General features: G+C 43.7%; 1 protein-coding gene across 2 annotated transcripts in view; it reads right to left on the bottom strand.

The window, feature by feature from the left end:
• ELP6 (elongator acetyltransferase complex subunit 6) overlaps nucleotides 1–14,373 on the bottom strand; it is a 176,007-nt gene that overhangs the window by 45,232 nt on the left and 116,402 nt on the right. The window lies entirely within an intron of this gene.

Genomic DNA, 14,373 nt, shown 5'->3' with positions numbered 1-14,373 from the left:
GCTCTGCCTATAAGCTCCTGACATGATGTTGAGTCATCAGGAGGGGGGGACAGGCAGGATATAGATCATTGTCTGTGTCCCCTGGAGGGTCGAAATCATAAGTATCCCAGGCGTCGGTATGTGATGGCATCCCAAAAGTGTCCTGCGCCCCACCATACCCGGCTGTATCATCTTGTAGAGACTCCTGGGGTGAAATATCTAGTTGGTGTTCTATAGATTGTAGTGGAGAAGGAGAAGCTGGTGGTGGAGGAGGCAAAGGGCTGGTGACCTTGTCTGACTTTTTCCGGTGTTTTGGTGGCATTGGTAGATCCAGAGCCTCCTGGAAAGACAGCCATCTTTTTGGTAGTGGAGGAATTAGAGATGATGGTTTAGCAAGGATACAGCTGGTGTGAGGCTGGATGTGGATTTGCTTTTGTTTGGAATCCAGTTGATCTTGTGGTCTATAAAGAATGAGCTCCACTGCCCTGCCGGAATCAGGCTTGGATTTCGGCTTTGAAGATTTTGGGTCTGACTCAGGTTTCAGTTTTGGCACAGAAGCTCTGCTCGACGTCAAAGCGGTGCCAGTTGATGGTGTTGGTCGGCTCGTGACTGAGGGTAAAGCAGGGTAAAGCAGGTGCCGAATGGCAGTCTGGGACTGAAGTGCTCGATGCTGAAGGCTTCCGCTTTGGTTGTTTTCACAGCACTGAGCCGAAGGCGGGGCATCCAAACCAGTTACTTGGTGCCGACCATGGCCAGACTGCAGTGGTGGACCGAGGGCCTCTGTATGTTGTTCCAGAGGGACCAAATGTCTTTTGGGCTGATTGACATGGTATTGAGGGACACAGGGGACCATACTCACATACTGTTGAGCCGGCGTAAGGTCCTTCATCTCCAGGTCAACCTTGAGGTCAGAACCAGAACTGCCTTCAATTGAAAACACCTCTTCCTCCACAGCTGACGGCTGAGGATGTTCTTCCTGTTCTTTGATGTCTTTATGACCAAAGATTTCTGGAGTATTTGCGATGCTCTTCCACAACATTTTGAGCCGACTTGCTCGACCATCTGGAAGGGGTTTCTTGGAGTGGAAGGAGAGACAAGTGTCGCAATGGCGATCAACAGTGTGCAGAACTGGTGGAGGTTGGTTCGGGAATACTTTTCATGGCAGCGAGGGCAGTAACGGAAGGGCGTCTGTTCAATCACCAGCAGGGAATTCTCATAAGAACTTGATGGAGACTAAAGAAAGGCCTTGAAGGGCCAGAAGTCAAAGCGGCTCGCCTGGATGAGCGATTTAGATATACCGCGATAAAAAGAATGGAAAACGCAATTGAAACAATACCTACAAGGGGAATAGCATTGCATGAATTGAAAAGAGCACAGTGACGGCGTGGAACCAAAGCGCAGGCACACGCGTTTGAAACAGACAGCAGAAAGAAAACAATTTAACAATGGAGTCGATGCCCATGCACATTATTTTTTTATATGCACTGTGGTGGATATAATCCATAGATCTGCACATCAACACGTCTCCCAAATTGTAAGTATAACGTTATAGAAGTGTACTTCCACTTGATATTGGGTGCTTCCTTGGTGCCAAATACTCATCCACTTTGAGTATCAAACTCCCGGACTTACCAAGAGAGACCAGGTACCATTTTACATCAAAGACACCAGAGCACACCTTATGATAGTTACTTTTTTCCTACGTGCATTAGGCACTGTTACCATAAGCAGACAGTATTCTTTGTTCAAAGTTCTGAAAATAATGTCACATCAAACAGTCACTATTTAGTAATCGCAGCTGTGGAGTTAATTCAAAATCAGGCTTTATTCCTTATACAAAACAGCAGCCGACGCGCGTTTCGCCCTCTTGGGCTTCCTAAAGGCTCACTACTAGAATAATATAATCCTTATGTCTATCTTATGTCTCCAACTGGACCATAAGATTCACAGTAAATGCGTCATATAGTTATTTCCCTAAGTGATTGCATCAATATATCACAGTGTTATTTCTGTGTTTGGGGGCTTCAGTATAAATTCCTGGCAGTGCTTGTTCCTATGTAAGTACAAAGTCCTTCCCGACTTCGGTATCCCTAACGGAACCATGTTAAGTTCCATCGTATGCGTCAATGAGTCCCACAAGCGTGTCTGCGTATCAGCTCCCATTATCACCAAGAGAAGGATTTGCTCTACCTCGTGACTCGAAACACTTCTTTGAAGAAAAACAACTTGTACACATACAGACCCAACACTCGATGGCAGGAGTATGCAAAGAATGTATATCTATAGTCACTCATGTCTCGAACATATGTATAATCCACAACACACACTGGTGGCAGTGGTATACTAGTGTAATATTATCACACTGCAACAAAACTGGTGTGACAAAGCACCAGTGCTGTGGCTTTCCTGTTCAGGAAGAATAAAAGAGTATATTGTGAAAAAGCATCACAATCTTCAGCACAGTGGACAAAAAGTTGGTGTGGAGGTATCACTTCCTCCAACGTGTAATTATGGACATAGTCACTACTACAAAATCCAATAACCACATCATACAGGGGTGTCATGAGCGGAGCATTTGCCATGAGGAACTACACTCCCCTTCCTTCCCCAGTAAGCACCTTCTCTCCTCCAATGGAGATACGACTATTATTGTTCCTTCTCCCCAATATACTAGTGGGTAGGCAAAGATTAGGCTTCAGCGCAGATCAATTAAAATGAGGTAGGTGTGCAACTTAGTTCAATGTCTTTAGTGGCTTTTGTACCAATAAGCCTCAAGCGGGCACAACATACTTGGCCGTGTGTCTCAATTAAGCCCAGGAGCAAGCTGATCATTGTTGATCGACAGCCCTCTTGGCTTGCAGTAGGTGCAGATGGTGTTCAAAATACATCACTGAGAGGATTCCTCCTTGTAGATCTTCACAGAGGCTGAGGCGAGCAGGACAATCTTCACAGGACTTGCTCTGGGGAACAGGCTTACACAGCAGCACCAGTCTCTGGCAGCAGCCTTCCCATATCAGTGGTAGACTGGCAGCACTTGAGCTTAAGAAAATCGCGCTTCCATTCAAATCTTTTTTGTGGTGTCTGGATTCAGTTGACGCCCCTGGGCTGGTCTGGGAATTCAACGACTCAACTCAATTTCTTTTTCTTCATCTGTGTCACACTCTGGAACAGTCTTATTTGTAGCTGTTCAATAACTGTAAAGAAAGGCTAGGACACCTCTTCACAGCACCGGTTGCTCCATAATTATTCTCTTGTGTCCGTTAGCTTCTACATGCAGGAAACATGCTGCAACTCTCCCCTTGGAGAGACTCTCACGCACACGCCTTTCCTCTCTCAGCAGGGAGGCAGACTTCTAGACTCTTTAGACAGATCCTTAGCTTCTCGAGCAGAAAGTGCAGACTTCAGACGATGCTCGCTCACTTCCGTGAGCTGGCTTGTTACGCAGACACCAGCCGTAGTCACACAGCAGAACTTCGAGTACTCTGCGGAGCACTCCCATCCTTGGTTCCTTAGTCATGAAGAACATGGAAATGGAGGACGTGGAGTGATTTCTAGACAGGGGATGTGGACTCAATGTCTCAAACTTCACAACGCATTTGGGCTGGTCGTCTTTCAACTGTCCTTACCGGGCTGCTCTACAAACACACTCTGTGTAAAGTAATACTTTTTACAGTAGGTAGCACTGGGACTATCTGCAGCTGAAGCACCCACTGCAGAGGCACAATGAAGTGTGGGATCCTTGCACTGTGCTGTCATTAGCTTTCCTTAAATAGTAATCGGAGACAGACAAACGGACAGTCCCTGCCTAGAAACTTCCTCACCTTGAGGATAAACTGAAATCCCACCCTTCACCCCTACCAGCTACCAAATGGCAATGCTCAGGAAGAACTAATCAACAACCCCGTGCAACAAGGTCTTCATGGAACTTTTAAAAACACCTCTGGTTTCTGCCCTCCTCAATTCAGTGTTTGAATTGCCACCCTCCAGCTATAGGAATGCAGGCACTTCTAGTGTTCAGGGAAGTTATCATCACCCTCCATCTTGTGCCATGCTAAACCAGGGGCATCCAAAATGGATCCTTCTGGCCTCGGTACTCAGACTCACTTTCACACACAGTCCTACAACCACAGCCATGAAACATGCTCACTATTCACACCCACTCTCAACATGCACTTAAGATGTCAGCGCTAGGCTCCAAGTTTCAAATAACAGTGAAATTGTATATGATTGTGGTTAGTAGACCACACTCTCAATAACACAGAGAAAAGGATATGGCCACGTGACAAATTATAAAACACAGTATGCTGCCACTGCCGCATTACATGATACGCCCTGGAGGGGCGGCAGTCCACTGTTTACTCCGAGGGCATTTTTGGTGCACCAGTCTAGGACAGTGGACAGTCTAGGACCTCACATGGGCAGGGCAAGAGCTAGGCCTAACAACTTATGCTAGGTTAGAACTTCGTCAGGGTCAAAATATGTCAGGGTACCAGTTACACATGTAGTTGGGCAATCAAGGCAGGGGTACATTTGTTTTACAATGCCGTGAGCTAAGATTACCAATAGTTCCTTGTCATGCCAGGTGTTGATAGATTGAGCTACAATTGCCAACTTTCCACTCTAATGACATCCCTGACCAAGTCAAGGTTCTTATACTGTACTTCCTGCCCACTGGTTGTGTTCTGTGACATTGCAGTAAGCATCTTTTAAACGGCTAGCCAGTATCAACACCAGTGGCATAATAGTGCACTGTCTTAACAAATATGCGCAGCAGCATGTCACCAAGGCCGCGTTTGTACCCAACAGGAAATTCTAAGCTGCAACCCACTGATCACTGAATTTATCTTTGGAGCAAAAGAACACATTATGCACATATATACGGCAGTTCACTCAAAGCAACAGTTTTTAGGTCTCGCCTACGCAGCATGTGCTGCATAGGATACCTTTAGCCGTCGTTCAGCTCTTTTTCGAATCACATACTCGTGCTTGTGGCGGCATACACCTTGTGGGAGCGCGCAGGGGCGCGCCACAAGCACAAGTATGTGCTTCGAAATACAGCTGACTGCGCGCGCACGCACCTTCTCACTCCCTCTTTCTCCCGCGCCACCTCCCTCTCTGTGTCTGCCTCCCACTCTCAGATGGCGCCTTTACAGCACCTCCCAGTACTCGTGGACAAGGCACACCTACCATTGGCTGCCGCCTGGTGTGGACTGCACTACAAGTCCCGTGATGCCCCGCTCGCTCCGTTCCTCCTGCTCCTTCAAGTGGTGACCTATATCAGGTCAGGGCTGCTGCTTTTAAGCTCACTTAGTTTCTGAGCCTGCCCAGTGACACGCATTGTACAGACTGAGTGCAGAGCGTCCTTGTCACTCATTTTCTTGTTTCTTATTTGATTGCATACCTTCACTGGTGCTTGACCTCTTTACCTACCGTTTGGTCAGGTGACTTGTATCCAAACACTGCTCACCTTTTTTCTTTTTCTATAAGCACTACGTTAGAGTTATCTTGCAGTTTCTTTTGTGCTCCTTCCCCACCCTCACCTTAGTGTCCGTACCCTCTTGATGTGTTGCTCATCCTTCCCATACCCTCGACCCTTTCATCCACCAAATCCTGGCCATGTTGCTCCTCCCCCACTTGGGAGCCATTAAAAATGCTAGCAGCTCTCATTTAGTGCCACGCTACTATGCTCCCCAAATTTTTTTTAATTACCTTTCCAAGTGGTACCTGTATTTTATATCAGTAAATAACATTAAAAAAATGGTATATTTAGCATTCTGTAGGCACGTCTATGCGAAATGATGCAGCCACCAACAGCAGAATTTTCTTGCACTGGATCCACAAATAACATTGCTAAAGACAATTGGCCAAAGAGGTGATATCTGTTGTCTTTGCCTCTACTTGCTATTATAGGCAGCCGGAACCAATGAGTAAAATTCATAGCTTAAGAACTTTTTGTAGCTTTTGTGAAATGTTGTACACTATTTTTGTTGGTGGCTCTGTTCTAGGCACAGCTGAATCCCGGGTTTCTTGAACACAAAGGTGGCTTAGTCTTTATTCCACCTCCTTCGTCTACCGCTCTACGCCTCCTGCTTCTTTGTCAGTCTTAGGGGTTCTTTATCAGCCCAGAGTTTTCCCTTTGTCACAGAATTACAAACCAGCTTTCCTACCTTACTACCTTTCGATCTCTCACTATGGGACGAGATTTGAGTGTTGGTCTCAAAATCAGGAGTTGGTGCACACCATCTGCAACCATGAACACAAATTAAGCACTGACTATATTTGGGGAAAAGAGGAAAAGTTGTCGGTATCCCCATCATTTTTCTACTTTTGTATGTATATAGCTGTGTGTATTTGTGTGTGTGTATATATATTATAGTTTTTCTATAGTGTAAACCCATTCAAAACGCAGCTTAATGCTGTACGTGTTCTAAGGCAGACTTAAAGTCGACGAGTTACAGTAGAGGAAACTGAATTGTGGATGATTAATGCACTGTGATTCAGTATTGTTTTAAGAGGTGAGTCTTCAGCTCTTTCTTAAATTGGAGCAGCATTGGGTTGGTCTTGATGGCTACAGATCCTGGGTGCATAGATAGAAAAGGCCTATTGCCTTCTTTTTTTTCTCTTTTATACTTATACAGCCAGGACACTCTGCAACTGCAGACTGTGTGGTGACAATCACCAGAGATGGTGAGCTTGACTGCAAGAAAACAAGCATTTGCAATGCAATAGGTCTCTCACTTACGCAAGTTTCAGCTAATGACATTGCAAACAACAATGCCTTTTATTTTTGTTTTCATTTTTAAAACATAAATAAAGGCATTGTCATTTACAATGCAAATAGCTTAAACTCACGTAAATGCGAGACCTATTAATGGGTTTAATTAAAAGAGACTACCTGACCATGGTCAACATTTACACCCACTGACCTTCATACGCATGATTTTAATCTATCTCTTTGGACTTTGTGCTTATTTGATTTTCATGAGAGAAGTGTAAGGCATAAGGTTCCGGGCACCCTCTCCATTTGGACTGTTCAGAGTACTTTCGATTCTTATGTTCCTTATACCCACAACAAGCAGAGTATGCTGTTTGGAAGGATGGGCTTTATTATTTTAATGTGTTGCTCGAGAAGATTTATACTCAGACTTCTAAGAGAACTATTTACTTTCTAAATGGTAAGATCTGTTTAAATTGTGTTAAAATGGGAGAGTGAATGTTCAGAATACTTAACATAAATGTTGTGGATTGCTTTTTTATTTTAAACCTGTTATAGTAAATTGAAATGGGCAGACCTTATTCTAAATGGTTGCTGAGTTAATGTATACAGATATTTTGTATTGTTCCTTTCTCTATTTTGTACAAAGACTTACAGGGCCACCACTTTGTGGCGAATTCCAGGACTGGGTGATGGAGGGGAAATGGTACCTGAAAAAGAAGGGGAATATGGGAATGGAGAGTGAGGGCTCCTGTCACCAATCAGAACAGTAATGACAGGATGGCCAAGTTGAGATGAATTTGGATACGGTTGGGTGTCCTGTGGACCAGGAGTGCAAAAAGCCACTGGGTGTGAAGGCTGTCACTGGCTGACTGTAATATTTCCACTGTGGATACACAAGTGAGTTCGGAAGACTCTCAAGGGGAACTAAGATGTCGAAAGGCACTATGCTGGTCAAGAGAGGGGTATAGTGTGGGGGGGGGCAGGAAGTTGCTTTGCAAGCATCAGTGCCAGAAGAGTCTAGTGGGCAACAGTGGTTTCATATCAGTAGGATGTTTTTGCACAGATGATAAGTGGATCAATCATCTGCACCTCTCTGACTGTAACTTCTATTATAGAAAGCCTTTTCATTATTTTCACCCTAACGTTTCTTAACTGTGCGTTTGTTCTTCCCTCCACAATAACAACTCGTTGTCCTATTTTCCTTTCTACTCTATCCTTGAGACTGACTCTTCTTTCAACTGTAAAAGCGAACATGATACCTACTTTGATTATTCTCTCTTTTCGCTTCATATTACTGAAAATACAGGGGCTGTTATTTAATGGTAAAGTCATTTGCTATGGATAAAGGAAACCTGACTTCCAATGCTGACTTTGTCACTTACCAATACATTTGTTTCTCTCTGAGCCAAATTGTCTTTATCTGTCAAGCCTGGAAGTCCCTAAAAACACATCATGCTACAGTAAATAGCATTAATCACTGTATAAAAAGTGACCTTTATAACAGTTTCTCAATAGACTGTAACGGCACTGTACTGCAACTAAATGGAGACAAAGTAATTCAAAATGTAATGGTTCAGTTCTTTGGAAGTGCTTGGACATGAATAAAGGATTATAAAAGCAAAATGTCGAGGGGTGCTGGATGTATAAGGAAGCAGTGAAATGAAATTAAAATGGGAGTTCGCTTGAATAAGACTATCCATTTTCCATCATCTGTTTACATAGGAAGTGACACCAATAGTTCCTGCCAAAATCATCTTTAACAGAAGAGGCCAGACAAGAGGACTTCATTTCCCATCATCCATCTGCACAGGAAGTGACGAGACTTTCTACCTTCTCGTTACTCCTATCAACTCTTCCGGGATTCCCACCAGCTAGGTGTCCTCTGCTAAGGGCAGAGACAAAGGCAATGGCTCTTTGAGTCTGTTAGGGCCATGGACAAGAAACTGTGTTCTACTGAAATATACACTCTTAGAGATCATGTGATTCAACCAGCCCTCCATTCTCCCAATCCTCACATCACACCCAGACTTAGATGGCCAAACGCTCGAATATCAATCATTCAACACATAGACCCAGCCTAATACACATCTCACTAACTACCAAGCACCCTCAAACTGCAGAATACACACTCCAGCTCAGGTTTATTAAAGCTCACTCTGCAGTATTCCACGCACCAGACATTGCAGATCTCATCAAATATCACAAGCTTAATGACTTCTTCACTATAGAAATATGAGTCACCTCGACATCCTCGCACAGCCTAGATTTCCTTCATCCGACTGGCTACAGCATCCATCATGTCGGCTGTGCACACAAGAAGGGAGGAGGCCTCGCTGACATCCGCAAGTCCTCCTGGTCCTGCACCCAAGGCAAGTAAGTAACTCAGACCACAATCATCCATCTCATCTACAGGCTGCCTGGGCAGACCACGAACTTCATTACTGAGTTCTCAGATCTCCTTGCCAACTCATCTACCCCACTTGCTTACACTACCCTCTGAAGTGGCTCCAACCTTCCAGAGAATATTAACTTTAAAAAAAACTAAAAAAAACAAGAGACACCATCTTCAACCTCATCAACACCCTCAACATGGTACAGCATATCACACAACCAACACACTCCTGAGACCCTTCCAACCACCCATGCTCCTGGACTGGGCTGAATGTTGCACCATCCCATCTCCATGCTTGCGTTCCACCAACAAACCAAGGTCAATCTAAAAGTGAATACCAACAATTCAAATCTTTCAAAGACTTCTCTATAGGCAACCTAATGCTTGAACTCATCTCTCACTGCATCAACTCCACAGCCAACACCATTCTAAACAACTTCAACACTTTTTTGAAAAACGATGTGACGTCCACACCCCAATTAAAATATGCAAGTGCAAGCCAAAGGTATCGGTATCACAGTACTCTAAAGACCTTCCTGAAAATAAACGAATCATCTACAGACAGGAAAAGAAATAAAAGAAAAACAGACCTCCAGAGGATCTCATGATACAGATATTCCACAGTGCAAAACACAGACAGCTAATCACATCATCTAAAGCAAATTACTATACCAACACCATCAATGAAGCCAACATCATAAGTAAAATACTTTTCCAGACCAGCAGCACATCAACTCCATACCATACCCACCTATTGCTCACTCCACAGAAAAGTGAAAAATCATCAACGTCCTCTTCAGTGTAAAAATACAGAAGATCCAACAGCTCTTTGACAATACCAAGCCTGCTTCATCACTCACGTCCACGCCCTACTGTAGAATCCTGCAATGGTCATCTTGCAATGCCCTTTATTTTGCAAATCTCGAAGCATACTCAACTCCCATGCCACATCGCATGAAGATGATCTCGTACGCTTGTCCTTTATCTCTTTCGGGATGCTCTCCAATCCTTTCTCATCACCTTTGTCAACTCAAGAAATCTTTCCAAAACCTACCAGTCCTAACAAAACCTACACTAGACCCTGATGAGCCCACCAACTACCAGTCCATCCTACCATTCATCGGGAAGATCAATGAAAAAACAGTCTATGTTCAACTCCAAGGTCACACTAATGCTAACAATCTCCTATACGACTACCAGTCTGGCTTCGGATCACACTGCAGCACAGAGACCACACATCTTACAAATTGTAGACAAGGCCCGTCTGACCACAGATGAAGACGACCCCTACTTCCTGATATTGTTGGACCATTCAGCTGCCTTCGACACAGTCAAGTATCCTACCCTCATACACCAATGAGTCTTGAATGGGATTCACCAACAATATACTTCACTGGTTCTCCTCCTACCTTTCAAACCAGTTTGTTCATATGGCAACCTTTAGGTCCCAAAAGACCCTTATCACTTTCAGAGTCCCTGAGTCCTCTTCAACATTCACTTTGAGCCGCTTGGTGCTCTTATCACTGATAACAGCAAGATTCGCCAATATGCTCAGGATACACAATTCTACCTGAAAGTCCCTTCTGCTTCACATATCGAACACCTTGAACAATACATGCATATCTTCCAGACCTGGATGTCCAGCTCCTACCTGAAGCTCAACCCACCCACAGCAGAATTCTCGTTATTTGACAAGAACAACAAACAGTACAAACCCGGCTCAATGACCTGACACTTGACAGCTTCAAACCCAAACTTTCACTGAATGCAAAGTTAAGTGGATCCACCCTAGACACCAACCTCACCCTCAAGGAACACACTGCCAAAAAAAAACACACAAAAAAAATTTAAAGACGCATTCGTACCAGCGCTCTCTTCTAAGGAAAGTGAAAGCATTTCTTCGAGACAGCAACTTCAGAACTGCTGTTCAAGCCTCCATGCTATTGCAACTGGATTGTGGTAATGCTCTAAACCATGGCCTTCCAAGCCCCACAATGGCAACCATTAATGTCATTATAAACACTGAAGCATGACTCATCCAGAGACTGAAGAAATATGATCACATCACCGCCATCCTGATGAACTCTATTGGTTCCCTTTGTCAGTCCACAGCATCGTCAAAACCAGCTGCATCATTTACAAATCAAACACAAGGATATGAAGGACGGAGCGATGAAACTTTTCAGACACTCACCTCCAGTCACAGATCTTGGTTGAATCCATCATCGTTCTTTACTCACTTCACCACCCAAGTTCAGACACAGCTATTTGTAAATCAGCCTTGACCCTGTGCCTCATGGGAACAGTCCAGCCCGAACTGCCAAGCCATGTCCTCCCTGGACCGGAAGCAAGCATCCTGGGACCAGTTTCGGGCCAACAGCCCTCATCAGTCAGGGTACCTTGAATCCAGTAGCAAAGTGAGCAAGGGACAAGACTGATTTGCATATGACTGGGTCCAAACTTGAATGGCATGGTGAGCAAAAAAAAATGGATTTAGACCCAGATCTCTGTTCTGGGGTGAATGTATGACATTTTTCTGCATTCTGTCCATCAATTGTTCTTTTTGCATTTGTCACCCCGAGTGGGACGGGTATGCCCAGACGTGGGTCCTGTGCTCTCCATGCCACTGGAGTCAAGCTATCCTGGCTGATGAGAGCTGAAAGCCCGAAACCGGTCCTAGGATGCTTGTTTCCAGTCCAGGGAGGGCCTGCCCTGGCAGATCCGGCTGGACTGTTCCTATTGGGCACAGAGTCAAGACTGATCTGCATATGGCTGGGTACAAACTGGAATGGCATGGTGAGCAAAAAAAAAAGATGTATCTAGGCCCAGATCTCTGAACTGGGGTGAATGTATGACTTTGTTCTGCATTCTGTCAATCAATTGTTCTTTTTGCATAATTTACGAAGCCATCACAACCAGCCCCCCCTGCTTATCTTTCAGACAAGCTCACTGTCTCTGGTGGTTCTTTGCGCACCCTCAGTGAGGACACTATCTAACCGCAGACTAAGAAGTGTATAACCCAGGATCTGCTACAACATCTGCTTTTTCTTTAGGACTACAACAACGCTGCTTCAACTTAGGGAAGAGTTGTAGACGCACCACTTGAAGAACACTACATCACAATGGAACAGTTCTCAAAGCAGCTACCTCTCCTATCACTCGACCTTTTGCTGATCTTTGACCATGTGCAGTCCTCCACTGCATTTGGGCTAGGTTCATGCTATAGAAATACCACATACATACATACATGAACACTTAGACAGCTCTTTTTCCTATTTTATCTGTTCCCAATATTTCTTTCCACAGTTACCTATTAATTACAGTTTATGAAATGTGGAATTACTTGAACTGATGATGCATTTTGTAAATTGTATGGGGGGTTATGTTTTCTAAATGGACTTAATTTTAGAATGATAGCATGGTAGAGTATGCGTACTTTAGGCATCTTAGCTACAAGAAGCTATGCAGGAATACCCAAGCGATAGAGTGGGTATCTTACCAGCCCTCTTTCTTCATAGGATTGCTTAGCAGTTTCGTTCAATTATTCAAGTGTGCTCTTTCACATAGCACTTTTTTAATTAGGCTAATAATCATTAAATGTTTTACATGGGTTGAACTAGTGGTGTCCAATGAATGTTCGCATGGATAAGAGCCATGCTCAGTTTTCAGGATAACCAATGAATCTGTAAATGAGTTTGGTTCACATTCAATGTATGCAAATTTACCTGGTATGGATGTCATGAACATCTGTCATGGATTCACAATTCCTCATCAATTTTGAATCCTTTTGGTTTAAAAGAACTAAGGGCATACTGTGCTAAGACACAGGTCGCAAGCGTGGTTGCACTTTTGGCAACAGATTTTGAAATGTGACCTATGTACTAATCGGTAGCATCACAAAATGTTAGTTGCAAGGGATCACAGAATGACCTCCATAATAGATATTAATTAGACAGGTGCTATTAGCAACCCCCTGGTATTGGTTTCAAAAAGAAGGATGGAGGATCAGCACAGCATCATCCCCGTATTCCTGTACTTAGATTTCCACACAGAAAACTTTTTTTTTTAAACAACAACAAAAAAAGCAGCTCATGTTCCTTAATGGATCCACTCATGCTCTAAAAAAAAAAAAAAAAAAGGTACCACTTTTGGAAAACTTCAGAGGGAGCAGGACATGATCTCAACCAAGGTCACTGACACCATTCACTTTCCCCTTTTTGAATCAGTTAGCACCTCCTTTAAGGAGTCGGTAAACGATCAATGCTTTGCAACTGTAATTGTGGTTGCAAATGACTCGTACGTGCCAAATTGAATCGCATTTAGGAGTGGATGTTCGATTCATGTGTCTTCCTAATTGCAATTTAGTATTGGTATCAAAATCCATTCTGAGAGTCGGAAATAGGTTAAATAAACACCTAAAAGCCATTCGAGATTGCAAACATTGAGATTTTGTGAATCACTGGGTTAGCAATCGCAAAATTACTTTGTACATCTGGCCCAAAATTAACAGTTTATTAAGTACGTGTGATGGAATTTTCGATTTAGTTCTAAATTACGCATTCAATTATAGATGGTGTGTTAAACGTATGTCCAAGAGAGTTAGATCCATGCCAGACTTTAAAGATAAACGCTAACTAGGAGGTGAAGAGTTAGATACTGAATGTGCTCCTGTCCTGCAACCTGTGACTCAGGTTTCTCAAAATGCTCGGATGAAGTTCCTACAATTTAACTATCTCTAGCAGACATACTTAACTCTTGTGTGTCTGCAGGTCATGTATCCAAACACAGCACTTGCTTGCCCCAGATATAAAGTGGATGGGTCTCCTTTGTACACATGGTGTGGTCTTGTGAGGTGCTCAGACCCTGGTGGGTCTTGGATTGGGCTGGCAAAGGTGATTTAAATTTGCCTAAGATTTGCCTCTTTGTACCTATGCCATTGGCGGAAGCAGAAAAATTTAACAGCAAATTCATAGACCTTGAGTTGGTTCTTGCAAGAAAAAGAAATTGGAATGAACTGGCGATTATCGTTGCCTCCAGATCTGGACAGATGGAAAGCAAATGCTCATACATGTGCCCGAGTGCAGATGGATGCAAGTGCTTGCCATATAGGTGAAGCATCTAGACCAACATTGGTACTTGATTGAGAACCATTGCTGCGGGCTATTAATCCCAAACAGATGACAAACCACCATAGATAGTGAACCTCTCAAATGTATATTATCACAGAAGATATCCTCTTAACAGGAACTGTTCATACAATAGCAAGCCCACTGACTGTCAGCCT

The sequence above is a fragment of the Lissotriton helveticus genome, chromosome 10 (assembly GCF_964261635.1).
Source record: "Lissotriton helveticus chromosome 10, aLisHel1.1, whole genome shotgun sequence".
NCBI classification, from domain to species: Eukaryota; Metazoa; Chordata; class Amphibia; order Caudata; family Salamandridae; genus Lissotriton; species Lissotriton helveticus.
Note: the sequence above shows the minus strand (reverse complement) of the source record. Positions and strands in the feature narration are given on the sequence as shown.